This window comes from Triturus cristatus, chromosome 12, assembly GCF_964204655.1.
Source record: "Triturus cristatus chromosome 12, aTriCri1.1, whole genome shotgun sequence".
Classification (NCBI taxonomy): domain Eukaryota; kingdom Metazoa; phylum Chordata; class Amphibia; order Caudata; family Salamandridae; genus Triturus; species Triturus cristatus.
Window position 1 is genome coordinate 726904024 of NC_140595.1, and position 18810 is coordinate 726922833.

The 18810-nt window shown below is 40.2% G+C and overlaps 5 non-coding genes across 5 annotated transcripts; all 5 read left to right on the plus strand.

Annotated features, from left to right (window-relative positions):
* The first annotated feature begins 2443 nt into the window (after nucleotides 1-2443).
* TRNAS-AGA (transfer RNA serine (anticodon AGA)) lies at nucleotides 2444-2525 on the plus strand. The gene has a single exon. It is a non-coding gene; the product is annotated as a tRNA-Ser (tRNA).
* A 3941-nt stretch (nucleotides 2526-6466) lies between these two features.
* On the plus strand, nucleotides 6467-6548 carry TRNAS-CGA (transfer RNA serine (anticodon CGA)). Its single transcript has one exon. It is a non-coding gene; the product is annotated as a tRNA-Ser (tRNA).
* Nucleotides 6549-10489: 3941 nt separating this feature from the next.
* TRNAS-CGA (transfer RNA serine (anticodon CGA)) lies at nucleotides 10490-10571 on the plus strand. Its single transcript has one exon. It is a non-coding gene; the product is annotated as a tRNA-Ser (tRNA).
* Nucleotides 10572-14507: 3936 nt separating this feature from the next.
* Nucleotides 14508-14589, plus strand: TRNAS-AGA (transfer RNA serine (anticodon AGA)). The gene has a single exon. It is a non-coding gene; the product is annotated as a tRNA-Ser (tRNA).
* Nucleotides 14590-18528: 3939 nt separating this feature from the next.
* Nucleotides 18529-18610, plus strand: TRNAS-UGA (transfer RNA serine (anticodon UGA)). The gene has a single exon. It is a non-coding gene; the product is annotated as a tRNA-Ser (tRNA).
* The last annotated feature ends 200 nt before the right edge of the window (nucleotides 18611-18810 follow it).

Here is an 18810-nt window from a genome sequence, read left to right on the forward strand (position 1 = left end):
ATAAGATGTAGCTATAATGTATTTACTTACATAAATTATCGTTCTTGAACCTATTGGGGGTGGAGGGGGAGCGGAGCTCACCCCCCAGGTGCAGTTGAGTGACCTGTGTTGTGGCTCTCTAGAGGTAAGGCACAAATTTTGCTGTCACCCAGCCCAATCCACACGTGTATTGGGGCCAGGTTTCAGGCAAATAGAGCAGTAAGTGCAGAGAAATGTTCACTCTCTAAAAGTGGCATTTCTAAAATAGTAAAGTTAAATCCAACCTCACCAGTAAGTAGGATTTTCAATAAATAAATAAAGCTACTGCTCTCCGATATGGAATTACCAAATAAAAAGTATAGGGGAATACACAGAGCTAACCTATGAGAGGGGTAGACCTCACAGTAGTGAAAAATGAAATAGACTGTTTGGTACTTACAGGACACGCGAACCACCAAAGTACATATCTTATTTTTTACTTACATAGCATCATGCACCTAGGACTACCTAGGGCCTACCTTAGGTGTAAATTATATGTAATAAAAGGGGAGTTTAAGGCTTGGCAAGTAGGCTGGGACTCCCCTGGGAGACCCCTGAGTCTATGCCCAGAACCATAACTCTGCCAGTCGAGTACTTACCTAAAAGCCGATAACTCACTTTTCTTCCATAGGCTAACATTGAGTGGTTTCACTTGGAAATTCTTCTAAGTGGTGTGGAGTTTTGGAACTTTAAAATATTCATCTAAAATCAGCCGAACAACGAATTCTGATTTACTCACCTGTTATCAGGAGAAACCTCAGTGCTGCATCTTGGAGCTCAGTACTGACCCTGAAACGTAATTTTAACCGTACTTACCAGTAACTCGAATTTCCTTCCATGGGATATCATTGCTTGCTTTTTGCTGAAAATTTTCTAAGTGTCGATTTTTGAAACTTACAAATATTCTTTAAAAATCGTACCAACTGTGAAAACGTAATTGTTTACCTGTTTTAGATAGATGTCCCAGTACTGAGCCTAGGAGCCCAGCACTGGATTACAAAAGTAACAAGAACGTACTTTACCCGTAACTTGAATTTTCTTCCATAGGAAACCATTGACTGTTTTTCTGTGAAATTTCTTCTAAGTGTCGATTATGCAAACATGTAAATATTCCTTAAAAATCGCCTGTATAACTTAAACGCAGTTTCTCAACTGCTTACAGGTGGTACAGTAGTGCTGGATCTAGGATCCAACACTGACCTAGAAAAAGTAACCATAACCCCACTTACCTGCTAAGTGAATTTCCTTCCATAGGATAACATTGGTAATTTGATCAGCAAAAGTTTCGAAGTGTCAACTTTTAAAATAGCAAAATATTGCTTAAAAATCACAACAGTAACTAAAACGAATTTACTCACTTGTTTCCAAGAACTGTCCCAGGACTGAATCTAGGATCCAGTCCTGGATTTAGAAAAGTAATCCTGAAAGTAATTAATTGCATATAACTTAAAATTCCCATTGAGCTCAATGTATTATTGTGATTCAAATTGTGTTGCCTATTGCAATAAACTGTAACTATGACCTGCAAAAGTCAATTGCCTATTGCAAAGTATTTAACTAAAGCATCTCATTCTGAGAAATTATATTTTGATACCTATTGTTGGTTCTAAAATAAAACAACAATATCTTTTGTATGCAAACCAATGGCCTAGAGTTCAGTTCTTGAGTGTGTGAGACCATTTGCTGACTGAGTGTGTACAACAAATGTTTTACACTGTACTCTGATACTGCCTTACTGCTCGGCAAGCTTCCACTTTAGAGAGTAAGGTTATATCTAACTTTAGCCTCTGCCAAACCTCTGGGGACTGGGGACTCTGTGCACACTGACCTTATTTGGGAACAGTATATACAGAGCCACTTTCTCACAGTAGTGATAAAGTGATTAGAGTCCTAAGGCCAACATAAAGATACAGCAAAACGTGAGGTGAAAAGCAAAAAGGTTGCTGGTAGGCCACCTTAAGGATGCCAGGTCTAACAAAAACTGAACTAAGGATAACATGAGTAAAACATCAGGTTTCTCTACTGCATTTGGTGAGACAAGTGGGCCTTCTTTTATCTTCCATTCAAGCAATCTTTGACAGACCCCTTTATTATAGAGCTATTCAAGGATTAAAGATAAGGCACTTACAAAGGAGTCCCAAATACTCAGAGATGGTTGACTTCTGTAATATGGGTCGTAGACTAAAAGCAGCGCAAAAACAGAGTGCAACAGGGTCCAAAAAACTTGAGTGCCACAAGAGAGTTTGAATGCAAGCGTATCCTTTTACAGATCCAGAGATATACTCATGCAATTTTTGTTTTTAGGACAGAACGTGCATGATGAAAAAAACATTGTTTTTAAAAAGCGCATTGCAGAATATCAGTACTTTGATGTGGGAAAACTTCAAAACTTTCAAACAAAATATTTGTAGGCAGCTTACAGCAAGTTGTTGTGGCCGAGTGGTTAAGGCGATGGACTAGAAATCCATTGGGGTATCCCCGCGCAGGTTCGAATCCTGACAACAACGAGAATCTTTTTATTATCGGCTACAATTTCAGAAGTTAACCTTTAGTATTTCTTCCATTTCAGTTTTATAAATAGGTGGCTTATTTTTGTGTCACTATTGCCTCTCCACATATTTGTTATCGCTACCTCTTTCATGTCTTTGCTACACCTCATTCCTACTTTAGCACTGGTGTAAACGCTTCAAATTATTATACCGTTGCTCTCTCATTCATACCTGCGCATGCACTTGAAAGTTACTTTACCAATAAAAGACGCAAAGAGAGAAATAGAACAAAAGTGCTGGCTGGATTGGCAAACACACTTCATAAAACTGCATTTTCTTTTTTATTCTCCCCCGTGTTACATGCTTAACCTCCCCATGTGTAATTTCTCTTAACCTGCTGTCCCAGGAAGAGAATTTCATCTACAGGCTCTTTCTGTGTTTTTTTCCCTAGTCTGTCTTTCCCATTTCTTAGCTGTGTAACTGTTCCTTTACGCGCTCTATTTAAACGCCATCAATCTCATTTGAGCTCCTTGCTCCCGCTTCTGTTTTCTCCACCTCTCATACTGCCAGTTCTCTCTTTCTCTGTGGTTGGTGGCTACTTTCCTGAGCTTCCGAAGCCACGTGGTTCCTGCCTCTTGTTGTCAGACTTGAATTGGAAAAGGAACCATATTAACAAGCCTTTACCACTCACACACGGCGGAAGTTTATACCTTAATTCAGTGAGCTAAGAAAAGCGTGTTGTGGGTCCCCTACGAGCCATGGTGCTTGCTTCATCATGATTTGGCACCAGTCATTAGCCGCAGCTCTGCTAATGAGCCACTGAGGTCAGTTTCAATATTTACTCAAAAACATAACCATGCAGCCCACCCCTCAACTGTGTATTTATCTTGCTTTTCTGCTGTTCGTGTGATTAGCTGGGAGGAGCTCACGGCGACATCCTCCCTATAAAAGTGTAGATGGATCACTCTCTAACTCTTTCTTGCTTCACATACAAATGGCTTGAAAGGTGCAGGGAAGATGCAGGTCTAATAGACAGAATAGAAGGTCTGTGCCAGGTGGGTTTCTCTGCATTGGTGTCCCATCACAGGTCCGCAAGTGTAATGTGTGATCTTTGACTCCTGGCATTTCACAAGCAGGCGGCCAGGAAACGGTTTCAGCCTATCAACCACTGAGGAGACGCAGCCTCTGAATGAGGAATGAGGAAGCAATGAATACATCCAGCCTATCACAGGAACAGCCCTGAGTGTTCCGAATTATAAATTCTCCATGTCACTGTATGTCGTTGAGCCCAAGTAGCTCGCCGTGATCGTATAGTGGTTAGTACTCTGCGTTGTGGCCGCAGCAACCTCGGTTTGAATCCGAGTCACGGCACTGTGGTTGGCAATGTCACGGCAGTTGGGTGTTAATTTTACAGAATTAGCAAATGTACCAGTGGTTTTTGTAAAATGTCTATTAAAAACAGATCCTTTCAAATATTTAAACCATCTAACAACAAATGATTTAAACTCGCATGATTATAAGATGTAGCTATAATGTATTTACTTACATAAATTATCGTTCTTGAACCTATTGGGGGTGGAGGGGGAGCGGAGCTCACCCCCCAGGTGCAGTTGAGTGACCTGTGTTGTGGCTCTCTAGAGGTAAGGCACAAATTTTGCTGTCACCCAGCCCAATCCAGACGTGTATTGGGGCCAGGTTTCAGGCAAATAGAGCAGTAAGTGCAGAGAAATGTTCACTCTCTAAAAGTGGCATTTCTAAAATAGTAAAGTTAAATCCAACCTCACCAGTAAGTAGGATTTTCAATAAATAAATAAAGCTACTCCTCTCCGATATGGAATTACCAAATAAAAAGTATAGGGGAATACACAGAGCTAACCTATGAGAGGGGTAGACCTCACAGTAGTGAAAAATGAAATAGACTGTTTGGTACTTACAGGACACGCGAACCACCAAAGTACATATCTTATTTTTTACTTACATAGCATCATGCACCTAGGACTACCTAGGGCCTACCTTAGGTGTAAATTATATGTAATAAAAGGGGAGTTTAAGGCTTGGCAAGTAGGCTGGGACTTCCCTGGGAGACCCCTGAGTCTATGCCCAGAACCATAACTCTGCCAGTCGAGTACTTACCTAAAAGCCGATAACTCACTTTTCTTCCATAGGCTAAAATTTCGTTGTTTCACTTGGAAATTCTTCTAAGTGGTGTGGAGTTTTGGAACTTTAAAATATTCATCTAAAATCAGCCGAACAACGAATTCTGATTTACTCACCTGTTATCAGGAGAGACCTCAGTGCTGCATCTTGGAGCTCAGTACTGACCCTGAAAAGTAATTTTAACCGTACTTACCAGTAACTCGAATTTCCTTCCATGGGATATCATTGCCTGCTTTTTGCTGAAAATTTTCTAAGTGTCGATTTATGAAACTTACAAATATTCTTTAAAAATCGTACCAACTGTGAAAACGTAATTGTTTACCTGTTTTAGAGAGATGTCCCAGTACTGAGCCTAGGAGCCCAGCACTGGATTACAAAAGTAACGAGAACGTACTTTACCCGTAACTTGAATTTTCTTCCATAGGAAACCATTGACTGTTTTTCTGTGAAATTTCTTCTAAGTATCGATTTTGCAAACATGTAAATATTCCTTAAAAATCGCCTGTATAACTTAAACGCAGTTTCTCAACTGCTTACAGGTGGTACAGTAGTGCTGGATCTAGGATCCAACACTGACCTAGAAAAAGTAACCATAACCCCACTTACCTGCTAAGTGAATTTCCTTCCATAGGATAACATTGGTAATTTGATCAGCAAAAGTTTCTAAGTGTCAACTTGTAAAATAGCAAAATATTGCTTAAAAATCACAACAGTAACTAAAACGAATGTACTCACTTGTTTCCAAGAACTGTCCCAGGACTGAATCTAGGATCCAGTCCTGGGTTTAGAAAAGTAATCCTGAAAGTAATTAATTGCATATAACTTAAAATTCCCATTGAGCTCAATGTATTATTGTGATTCAAATTGTGTTGCCTATTGCAATAAACTGTAACTATGACCTGCAAAAGTCAATTGCCTATTGCAAAGTATTTAACTAAAGCATCTCATTCTGAGAAAGTATATTTTGATACCTATTGTTGGTTCTAAAATAAAACAACAATATCTTTTGTATGCAAACCAATGGCCTAGAGTTCAGTTCTTGAGTGTGAGAGACCATTTGCTGACTGAGTGTGTACAACAAATGTTTTACACTGTACTCTGATACTGCCTTACTGCTCGGCAAGCTACCACTTTAGAGAGTAAGGTTATATCTAACTTTTGCCTCTGCCAAACCTCTGGGGACTGGGGACTCTGTGCACACTGTACCTATTTGGGAACAGTATATACAGAGCCACTTTCTCACAGTAGTGATAAAGTGATTAGAGTCCTAAGGCCAACATAAAGATACAGCAAAACGTGAGGTGAAAAGCAAAAAGGTTGCTGGTAGGCCACCTTAAGGATGCCAGGTCTACCAAAAACTGAACTAAGGATAACATGAGTAAAACATCAGGTTTCTCTACTGCATTTGGTGAGACAAGTGGGCCTTCTTTTATCTTCCATTCAAGCAATCTTTGACAGACCCCTTTATTATAGAGCTTTTCAAGGATTAAAGATAAGGCACTTACAAAGGAGTCCCAAATACTCAGAGATGGTTGACTTCTGTAATATGGGTCGTAGAATAAAAGCAGCGCAAAAACAGAGTGCAACAGGGTCCAAAAAACTTGAGTGCCACAAGAGAGTTTGAATGCAAGCGTATCCTTTTACAGATCCAGAGATATACTCATGCAATTTTTGTTTTTAGGACAGAACGTGCATGATGAAAAAAACATTGTTTTTAAAAAGCGCATTGCAGAATATCAGTACTTTGATGTGGGAAAACTTCAAAACTTTCAAACAAAATTTTTGTAGGCAGCTTACAGCAAGTTGTTGTGGCCGAGTGGTTAAGGCGATGGACTCGAAATCCATTGGGGTATCCCCGCGCAGGTTCGAATCCTGCCAACAACGAGAATCTTTTTATTATCGGCTACAATTTCAGAAGTTAACCTTTAGTATTTCTTCCATTTCAGTTTTATAAATAGGTGGCTTATTTTTGTGTCACTATTGCCTCTCCACATATTTGTTATCGCTACCTCTTTCATGTCTTTGCTACACCTCATTCCTACTTTAGCACTGGTGTAAACGCTTCAAATTATTATACCGTTGCTCTCTCATTCATACCTGCGCATGCACTTGAAAGTTACTTTACCAATAAAAGACGCAAAGAGAGAAATAGAACAAAAGTGCTGGCTGGATTGGCAAACACACTTCATAAAACTGCATTTTCTTTTTTATTCTCCCCCGTGTTACATGCTTAACCTCCCCATGTGTAATTTCTCTTAACCTGCTGTCCCAGGAAGAGAATTTCATCTACAGGCTCTTTCTGTGTTTTGTTCCCTAGTCTGTCTTTCCCATTTCTTAGATGTGTAACTGTTCCTTTACGCGCTCTATTTAAACGCCATCAATCTCATTTGAGCTCCTTGCTCCCGCTTCTGTTTTCTCCACCTCTCATACTGATAGTTCTCTCTTTCTCTGTGGTTGGTGGCTACTTTCCTGAGCTTCCGAAGCCACGTGGTTCCTGCCTCTTGTTGTCAGACTTGAATTGGAAAAGGAACCATATTAACAAGCCTTTACCACTCACACACGGCGGAAGTTTATACTTTAATTCAGTGAGCTAAGAAAAGCGTGTTGTGGGTCCCCTACGAGCCATGGTGCTTGCTTCATCATGATTTGGCACCAGTCATTAGCCGCAGCTCTGCTAATGAGCCACTGAGGTCAGTTTCAATATTTACTCAAAAACATAACCATGCAGCCCACCCCTCAACTGTGTATTTATCTTGCTTTTCTGCTGTTCGTGTGATTAGCTGGGAGGAGCTCACGGCGACATCCTCCCTATAAAAGTGTAGATGGATCACTCTCTAACTCTTTCTTGCTTCACATACAAATGGCTTGAAAGGTGCAGGGAAGATGCAGGTCTAATAGACAGAATAGAAGGTCTGTGCCAGGTGGGTTTCTCTGCATTGGTGTCCCATCACAGGTCCGCAAGTGTAATGTGTGATCTTTGACTCCTGGCATTTCACAAGCAGGCGGCTAGGAAACGGTTTCAGCCTATCAACCACTGAGGAGACGCAGCCTCTGAATGAGGAATGAGGAAGCAATGAATACATCCAGCCTATCACAGGAACAGCCCTGAGTGTTCCGAATTATAAATTCTCCATGTCACTGTATGTCGTTGAACCCAAGTAGCTTGCCGTGATCGTATAGTGGTTAGTACTCTGCGTTGTGGCCGCAGCAACCTCGGTTCAAATCTGAGTCACGGCATTGTGGTTGGCAATGTCACGGCAGTTGGGTGTTAATTTTACAGAATTAGCAAATGTACCAGTGGTTTTTGTGAAATGTCTATTAAAAACAGATCCTTTCAAATATTCAAACCATCTAACAACAAATGATTTAAACTCGCATGATTATAAGCTGTAGCTATAATGTATTAACTTACATAAATTATCGTTCTTGAACCTATTGGGGGTGGAGGGGGAGCGGAGCTCACCCCCCAGGTGCAGTTGAGTGACCTGTGTTGTGGCTCTCTAGAGGGAAGGCACAAATTTTGCTGTCACCCAGCCCAATCCAGACGTGTATTGGGGCCAGATTTCAGGCAAATAGAGCAGTAAGTGCAGAGAAATGTTCACTCTCTAAAAGTGGCATTTCTAAAATAGTAAAGTGAAATCCAACCTCACCAGTAAGTAGGATTTTCAATAAATAAATAAAGCTACTCCTCTCCGATATGGAATTACCAAATAACAAGTATAGGGGAATACACAGAGCTAACCTATGAGAGGGGTAGACCTCACAGTAGTGAAAAATGAAATAGACTGTTTGGTACTTACAGGACATGCGAACCACCAAAGTACATATCTTATTTTTTACTTACATAGCATCATGCACCTAGGACTACCTAGGGCCTACCTTAGGTGTAAATTATATGTAATAAAAGGGGAGTTTAAGGCTTGGCAAGTAGGCTGGGACTCCCCTGGGAGACCCCTGAGTCTATGCCCAGAACCATAACTCTGCCAGTCGAGTACTTACCTAAAAGCCGATAACTCACTTTTCTTCCATAGGCTAACATTGAGTGGTTTCACTTGGAAATTCTTCTAAGTGGTGTGGAGTTTTGGAACTTTAAAATATTCATCTAAAATCAGCCGAACAACGAATTCTGATTTACTCACCTGTTATCAGGAGAGACCTCAGTGCTGCATCTTGGAGCTCAGTACTGACCCTGAAAAGTAATTTTAACCGTACTTACCAGTAACTCGAATTTCCTTCCATGGGATATCATTGCCTGCTTTTTGCAGAAAATTTTCTAAGTGTCGATTTTTGAAACTTACAAATATTCTTTAAAAATCGTACCAACTGTGAAAACGTAATTGTTTACCTGTTTTAGATAGATGTCCCAGTACTGAGCCTAGGAGCCCAGCACTGGATTACAAAAGTAACAAGAACGTACTTTACCCGTAACTTGAATTTTCTTCCATAGGAAACCATTGACTGTTTTTCTGTGAAATTTCTTCTAAGTGTCGATTTTGCAAACATGTAAATATTCCTTAAAAATCGCCTGTATAACTTAAACGCAGTTTCTCAACTGCTTACAGGTGGTACAGTAGTGCTGGATCTAGGATCCAACACTGACCTAGAAAAAGTAACCATAACCCCACTTACCTGCTAAGTGAATTTCCTTCCATAGGATAACATTGGTAATTTGATCAGCAAAAGTTTCGAAGTGTCAACTTTTAAAATAGCGAAATATTGCTTAAAAATCACAACAGTAACTAAAACGAATTTACTCACTTGTTTCCAAGAACTGTCCCAGGACTGAATCTAGGATCCAGTCCTGGATTTAGAAAAGTAATCCTGAAAGTAATTAATTGCATATAACTTAAAATTCCCATTGAGCTCAATGTATTATTGTGATTCAAATTGTGTTGCCTATTGCAATAAACTGTAACTATGACCTGCAAAAGTCAATTGCCTATTGCAAAGTATTTAACTAAAGCATCTCATTCTGAGAAATTATATTTTGATACCTATTGTTGGTTCTAAAATAAAACAACAATATCTTTTGTATGCAAACCAATGGCCTAGAGTTCAGTTCTTGAGTGTGTGAGACCATTTGCTGACTGAGTGTGTACAACAAATGTTTTACACTGTACTCTGATACTGCCTTACTGCTCGGCAAGCTTCCACTTTAGAGAGTAAGGTTATATCTAACTTTAGCCTCTGCCAAACCTCTGGGGACTGGGGACTCTGTGCACACTGACCTTATTTGGGAACAGTATATACAGAGCCACTTTCTCACAGTAGTGATAAAGTGATTAGAGTCCTAAGGCCAACATAAAGATACAGCAAAACGTGAGGTGAAAAGCAAAAAGGTTGCTGGTAGGCCACCTTAAGGATGCCAGGTCTAACAAAAACTGAACTAAGGATAACATGAGTAAAACATCAGGTTTCTCTACTGCATTTGGTGAGACAAGTGGGCCTTCTTTTATCTTCCATTCAAGCAATCTTTGACAGACCCCTTTATTATAGAGCTTTTCAAGGATTAAAGATAAGGCACTTACAAAGGAGTCCCAAATACTCAGAGATGGTTGACTTCTGTAATATGGGTCGTAGACTAAAAGCAGCGCAAAAACAGAGTGCAACAGGGTCCAAAAAACTTGAGTGCCACAAGAGAGTTTGAATGCAAGCGTATCCTTTTACAGATCCAGAGATATACTCATGCAATTTTTGTTTTTAGGACAGAACGTGCATGATGAAAAAAACATTGTTTTTAAAAAGCGCATTGCAGAATATCAGTACTTTGATGTGGGAAAACTTCAAAACTTTCAAACAAAATATTTGTAGGTAGCTTACAGCAAGTTGTTGTGGCCGAGTGGTTAAGGCGATGGACTCGAAATCCATTGGGGTATCCCCGCGCAGGTTCGAATCCTGACAACAACGAGAATCTTTTTATTATCGGCTACAATTTCAGAAGTTAACCTTTAGTATTTCTTCCATTTCAGTTTTATAAATAGGTGGCTTATTTTTGTGTCACTATTGCCTCTCCACATATTTGTTATCGCTACCTCTTTCATGTCTTTGCTACACCTCATTCCTACTTAAGCACTGGTGTAAACGCTTCAAATTATTATACTGTTGCTCTCTCATTCATACCTGCGCATGCACTTGAAAGTTACTTTACCAATAAAAGACGCAAAGAGAGAAATAGAACAAAAGTGCTGGCTGGATTGGCAAACACACTTCATAAAACTGCATTTTCTTTTTTATTCTCCCCCGTGTTACATGCTTAACCTCCCCATGTGTAATTTCTCTTAACCTGCTGTCCCAGGAAGAGAATTTCATCTACAGGCTCTTTCTGTGTTTTTTTCCCTAGTCTGTCTTTCCCATTTCTTAGCTGTGTAACTGTTCCTTTACGCGCTCTATTTAAACGCCATCAATCTCATTTGAGCTCCTTGCTCCCGCTTCTGTTTTCTCCACCTCTCATACTGCCAGTTCTCTCTTTCTCTGTGGTTGGTGGCTACTTTCCTGAGCTTCCGAAGCCATGTGGTTCCTGCCTCTTGTTGTCAGACTTGAATTGGAAAAGGAACCATATTAACAAGCCTTTACCACTCACACACGGCGGAAGTTTATACTTTAATTCAGTGAGCTAAGAAAAGCGTGTTGTGGGTCCCCTACGAGCCATGGTGCTTGCTTCATCATGATTTGGCACCAGTCATTAGCCGCAGCTCTGCTAATGAGCCACTGAGGTCAGTTTCAATATTTACTCAAAAACATAACCATGCAGCCCACCCCTCAACTGTGTATTTATCTTGCTTTTCTGCTGTTCGTGTGATTAGCTGGGAGGAGCTCACGGCGACATCCTCCCTATAAAAGTGTAGATGGATCACTCTCTAACTCTTTCTTGCTTCACATACAAATGGCTTGAAAGGTGCAGGGAAGATGCAGGTCTAATAGACAGAATAGAAGGTCTGTGCCAGGTGGGTTTCTCTGCATTGGTGTCCCATCACAGGTCCGCAAGTGTAATGTGTGATCTTTGACTCCTGGCATTTCACAAGCAGGCGGCTAGGAAACGGTTTCAGCCTATCAACCACTGAGGAGACGCAGCCTCTGAATGAGGAATGAGGAAGCAATGAATACATCCAGCCTATCACAGGAACAGCCCTGAGTGTTCCGAATTATAAATTCTCCATGTCACTGTATGTCGTTGAACCCAAGTAGCTCGCCGTGATCGGATAGTGGTTAGTACTCTGCGTTGTGGCCGCAGCAACCTCGGTTCAAATCTGAGTCACGGCATTGTGGTTGGCAATGTCACGGCAGTTGGGTGTTAATTTTACAGAATTAGCAAATGTACCAGTGGTTTTTCTGAAATGTCTATTAAAAACAGATCCTTTCAAATATTTAAACCATCTAACAACAAATGATTTAAACTCGCATGATTATAAGCTGTAGCTATAATGTATTTACTTACATAAATTATCGTTCTTGAACCTATTGGGGGTGGAGGGGGAGCGGAGCTCACCCCCCAGGTGCAGTTGAGTGACCTGTGTTGTGGCTCTCTAGAGGGAAGGCACAAATTTTGCTGTCACCCAGCCCAATCCAGACGTGTATTGGGGCCAGGTTTCAGGCAAATAGAGCAGTAAGTGCAGAGAAATGTTCACTCTCTAAAAGTGGCATTTCTAAAATAGTAAAGTGAAATCCAACCTCACCAGTAAGTAGGATTTTCAATAAATAAATAAAGCTACTCCTCTCCGATATGGAATTACCAAATAAAAAGTATAGGGGAATACACAGAGCTAACCTATGAGAGGGGTAGACCTCACAGTAGTGAAAAATGAAATAGACAGTTTGGTACTTACAGGACACGCGAACCACCAAAGTACATATCTTATTTTTTACTTACATAGCATCATGCACCTAGGACTACCTAGGGCCTACCTTAGGTGTAAATTATATGTAATAAAAGGGGAGTTTAAGGCTTGGCAAGTAGGCTGGGACTCCCCTGGGAGACCCCTGAGTCTATGCCCAGAACCATAACTCTGCCAGTCGAGTACTTACCTAAAAGCCGATAACTCACTTTTCTTCCATAGGCTAACATTGAGTGGTTTCACTTGGAAATTCTTCTAAGTGGTGTGGAGTTTTGGAACTTTAAAATATTCATCTAAAATCAGCCGAACAACGAATTCTGATTTACTCACCTGTTATCAGGAGAGACCTCAGTGCTGCATCTTGGAGCTCAGTACTGACCCTGAAAAGTAATTTTAACCGTACTTACCAGTAACTCGAATTTCCTTCCATGGGATATCATTGCCTGCTTTTTGCTGAAAATTTTCTAAGTGTCGATTTTTGAAACTTACAAATATTCTTTAAAAATCGTACCAACTGTGAAAACGTAATTGTTTACCTGTTTTAGATAGATGTCCCAGTACTGAGCCTAGGAGCCCAGCACTGGATTACAAAAGTAACAAGAACGTACTTTACCCGTAACTTGAATTATCTTCCATAGGAAACCATTGACTGTTTTTCTGTGAAATTTCTTCTGTCGATTTTGCAAACATGTAAATATTCCTTAAAAATCGCCTGTATAACTTAAACGCAGTTTCTCAACTGCTTACAGGTGGTACAGTAGTGCTGGATCTAGGATCCAACACTGACCTAGAAAAAGTAACCATAACCCCACTTACCTGCTAAGTGAATTTCCTTCCATAGGATAACATTGGTAATTTGATCAGCAAAAGTTTCGAAGTGTCAACTTTTAAAATAGCAAAATATTGCTTAAAAATCACAACAGTAACTAAAACGAATTTACTCACTTGTTTCCAAGAACTGTCCCAGGACTGAATCTAGGATCCAGTCCTGGATTTAGAAAAGTAATCCTGAAAGTAATTAATTGCATATAACTTAAAATTCCCATTGAGCTCAATGTATTATTGTGATTCAAATTGTGTTGCCTATTGCAATAAACTGTAACTATGACCTGCAAAAGTCAATTGCCTATTGCAAAGTATTTAACTAAAGCATCTCATTCTGAGAAAGTATATTTTGATACCTATTGTTGGTTCTAAAAAAAAACAACAATATCTTTTGTATGCAAACCAATGGCCTAGAGTTCAGTTCTTGAGTGTGTGAGACCATTTGCTGACTGAGTGTTTACAACAAATGTTTTATACTGTACTCTGATACTGCCTTACTGCTCGGCAAGCTACCACTTTAGAGAGTAAGGTTATATCTAACTTTAGCCTCTGCCAAACCTCTGGGGACGGGGACTCTGTGCACACTGACCTTATTTGGGAACAGTATATACAGAGCCACTTTCTCACAGTAGTGATAAAGTGATTAGAGTCCTAAGGCCAACATAAAGATACAGCAAAACGTGAGGTGAAAAGCAAAAAGGTTGCTGGTAGGCCACCTTAAGGATGCCAGGTCTAACAAAAACTGAACTAAGGATAACATGAGTAAAACATCAGGTTTCTCTACTGCATTTGGTGAGACAAGTGGGCCTTCTTTTATCTTCCATTCAAGCAATCTTTGACAGACCCCTTTATTATAGAGCTTTTCAAGGATTAAAGATAAGGCACTTACAAAGGAGTCCCAAATACTCAGAGATGGTTGACTTCTGTAATATGGGTCGTAGACTAAAAGCAGCGCAAAAACAGAGTGCAACAGGGTCCAAAAAACTTGAGTGCCACAAGAGAGTTTGAATGCAAGCGTATCCTTTTACAGATCCAGAGATATACTCATGCAATTTTTGTTTTTAGGACAGAACGTGCATGATGAAAAAAACATTGTTTTTAAAAAGCGCATTGCAGAATATCAGTACTTTGATGTGGGAAAACTTCAAAACTTTCAAACAAAATATTTGTAGGCAGCTTACAGCAAGTTGTTGTGGCCGAGTGGTTAAGGCGATGGACTAGAAATCCATTGGGGTATCCCCGCGCAGGTTCGAATCCTGACAACAACGAGAATCTTTTTATTATCGGCTACAATTTCAGAAGTTAACCTTTAGTATTTCTTCCATTTCAGTTTTATAAATAGGTGGCTTATTTTTGTGTCACTATTGCCTCTCCACATATTTGTTATCGCTACCTCTTTCATGTCTTTGCTACACCTCATTCCTACTTTAGCACTGGTGTAAACGCTTCAAATTATTATACCGTTGCTCTCTCATTCATACCTGCGCATGCACTTGAAAGTTACTTTACCAATAAAAGACGCAAAGAGAGAAATAGAACAAAAGTGCTGGCTGGATTGGCAAACACACTTCATAAAACTGCATTTTCTTTTTTATTCTCCCCCGTGTTACATGCTTAACCTCCCCATGTGTAATTTCTCTTAACCTGCTGTCCCAGGAAGAGAATTTCATCTACAGGCTCTTTCTGTGTTTTTTTCCCTAGTCTGTCTTTCCCATTTCTTAGCTGTGTAACTGTTCCTTTACGCGCTCTATTTAAACGCCATCAATCTCATTTGAGCTCCTTGCTCCCGCTTCTGTTTTCTCCACCTCTCATACTGCCAGTTCTCTCTTTCTCTGTGGTTGGTGGCTACTTTCCTGAGCTTCCGAAGCCACGTGGTTCCTGCCTCTTGTTGTCAGACTTGAATTGGAAAAGGAACCATATTAACAAGCCTTTACCACTCACACACGGCGGAAGTTTATACTTTAATTCAGTGAGCTAAGAAAAGCGTGTTGTGGGTCCCCTACGAGCCATGGTGCTTGCTTCATCATGATTTGGCACCAGTCATTAGCCGCAGCTCTGCTAATGAGCCACTGAGGTCAGTTTCAATATTTACTCAAAAACATAACCATGCAGCCCACCCCTCAACTGTGTATTTATCTTGCTTTTCTGCTGTTCGTGTGATTAGCTGGGAGGAGCTCACGGCGACATCCTCCCTATAAAAGTGTAGATGGATCACTCTCTAACTCTTTCTTGCTTCACATACAAATGGCTTGAAAGGTGCAGGGAAGATGCAGGTCTAATAGACAGAATAGAAGGTCTGTGCCAGGTGGGTTTCTCTGCATTGGTGTCCCATCACAGGTCCGCAAGTGTAATGTGTGATCTTTGACTCCTGGCATTTCACAAGCAGGCGGCCAGGAAACGGTTTCAGCCTATCAACCACTGAGGAGACGCAGCCACTGAATGAGGAATGAGGAAGCAATGAATACATCCAGCCTATCACAGGAACAGCCCTGAGTGTTCCGAATTATAAATTCTCCATGTCACTGTATGTCGTTGAGCCCAAGTAGCTCGCCGTGATCGTATAGTGGTTAGTACTCTGCGTTGTGGCCGCAGCAACCTCGGTTTGAATCCGAGTCACGGCATTGTGGTTGGCAATGTCACAGCAGTTGGGTGTTAATTTTACAGAATTAGCAAATGTACCAGTGGTTTTTGTAAAGTCTATTAAAAACAGATCCTTTCAAATATTTAAACCATCTAACAACAAATGATTTAAACTCGCATGATTATAAGATGTAGCTATAATGTATTTACTTACATAAATTATCGTTCTTGAACCTATTGGGGGTGGAGGGGGAGCGGAGCTCACCCCCCAGGTGCAGTTGAGTGACCTGTGTTGTGGCTCTCTAGAGGGAAGGCACAAATTTTGCTGTCACCCAGCCCAATCCAGACGTGTATTGGGGCCAGGTTTCAGGCAAATAGAGCAGTAAGTGCAGAGAAATGTTCACTCTCTAAAAGTGGCATTTCTAAAATAGTAAAGTTAAATCCAACCTCACCAGTAAGTAGGATTTTCAATAAATAAATAAAGCTACTCCTCTCCGATATGGAATTACCAAATAAAAAGTATAGGGGAATACACAGAGCTAACCTATGAGAGGGGTAGACCTCACAGTAGTGAAAAATGAAATAGACTGTTTGGTACTTACAGGACACGCGAACCACCAAAGTACATATCTTATTTTTTACTTACATAGCATCATGCACCTAGGACTACCTAGGGCCTACCTTAGGTGTAAATTATATGTAATAAAAGGGGAGTTTAAGGCTTGGCAAGTAGGCTGGGACTCCCCTGGGAGACCCCTGAGTCTATGCCCAGAACCATAACTCTGCCAGTCGAGTACTTACCTAAAAGCCGATAACTCAATTTTCTTCCATAGGCTAAAATTTCGTTGTTTCACTTGGAAATTCTTCTAAGTGGTGTGGAGTTTTGGAACTTTAAAATATTCATCTAAAATCAGCCGAACAACGAATTCTGATTTACTCACCTGTTATCAGGAGAGACCTCAGTGCTGCATCTTGGAGCTCAGTACTGACCCTGAAAAGTAATTTTAACCGTACTTACCAGTAACTCGAATTTCCTTCCATGGGATATCATTGCCTGCTTTTTGCTGAAAATTTTCTAAGTGTCGATTTTTGAAACTTACAAATATTCTTTAAAAATCGTACCAACTGTGAAAACGTAATTGTTTACCTGTTTTAGATAGATGTCCCAGTACTGAGCCTAGGAGCCCAGCACTGGATTACAAAAGTAACGAGAACGTACTTTACCCGTAGCTTGAATTTTCTGCCATAGGAAACCATTGACTGTTTTTCTGTGAAATTTCTTCTAAGTGTCGATTTTGCAAACATGTAAATATTCCTTAAAAATAGCCTGTATAACTTAAACGCAGTTTCTCAACTGCTTACAGGTGGTACAGTAGTGCTGGATCTAGGATCCAACACTGACCTAGAAAAAGTAACCATAACCCCACTTACCTGCTAAGTGAATTTCCTTCCGTAGGATAACATTGGTAATTTGATCAGCAAAAGTTTCTAAGTGTCAACTTTTAAAATAGCAAAATATTGCTTAAAAATCACAACAGTAACTAAAACGAATTTACTCACTTGTTTCCAAGAACTGTCCCAGGACTGAATCTAGGATCCAGTCCTTGATTTAGAAAAGTAATCCTGAAAGTAATTAATTGCATATAACTTAAAATTCCCATTGAGCTCAATGTATTATTGTGATTCAAATTGTGTTGCCTATTGCAATAAACTGTAACTATGACCTGCAAAAGTCAATTGCCTATTGCAAAGTATTTAACTAAAGCATCTCATTCTGAGAAAGTATATTTTGATACCTATTGTTGGTTCTAAAATAAAACAACAATATCTTTTGTATGCAAACCAATGGCCTAGAGTTCAGTTCTTGAGTGTGTGAGACCATTTGCTGACTGAGTGTGTACAACAAATGTTTTACACTGTACTCTGATACTGCCTTACTGCTCGGCAAGCTACCACTTTAGAGAGTAAGGTTATATCTAACTTTAGCCTCTGCCAAACCTCTGGGGACTGGGGACTCTGTGCACACTGTACCTATTTGGGAACAGTATATACAGAGCCACTTTCTCACAGTAGTGATAAAGTGATTAGAGTCCTAAGGCCAACATAAAGATACAGCAAAACGTGAGGTGAAAAGCAAAAAGGTTGCTGGTAGGCCACCTTAAGGATGCCAGGTCTACCAAAAACTGAACTAAGGATAACATGAGTAAAACATCAGGTTTCTCTACTGCATTTGGTGAGACAAGTGGGCCTTCTTTTATCTTCCATTCAAGCAATCTTTGACAGACCCCTTTATTATAGAGCTTTTCAAGGATTAAAGATAAGGCACTTACAAAGGAGTCCCAAATACTCAGGGATGGTTGACTTCTGTAATATGGGTCGTAGACTAAAAGCAGCGCAAAAACAGAGTGCAACAGGGTCCAAAAAACTTGAGTGCCACAAGGGAGTTTGAATGCAAGCGTATCCTTTTAGAGATCCAGAGATATACTCATGCAATTTTTGTTTTTAGGACAGAACGTGCATGATGAAAAAAACATTGTTTTTAAAAAGCGCATTGCAGAATATCAGTACTTTGATGTGGGAAAACTTCAAAACTTTCAAACAAAATATTTGTAGGCAGCTTACAGCAAGTTGTTGTGGCCGAGTGGTTAAGGCGATGGACTTGAAATCCATTGGGGTATCCCCGCGCAGGTTCGAATCCTGCCAACAACGAGAATCTTTTTATTATCGGCTACAATTTCAGAAGTTAACCTTTAGTATTTCTTCCATTTCAGTTTTATAAATAGGTGGCTTATTTTTGTGTCACTATTGCCTCTCCACATATTTGTTATCGCTACCTCTTTCATGTCTTTGCTACACCTCATTCCTACTTTGGCACAGGTGTAAACGCTTCAAATTATTATACCGTTGCT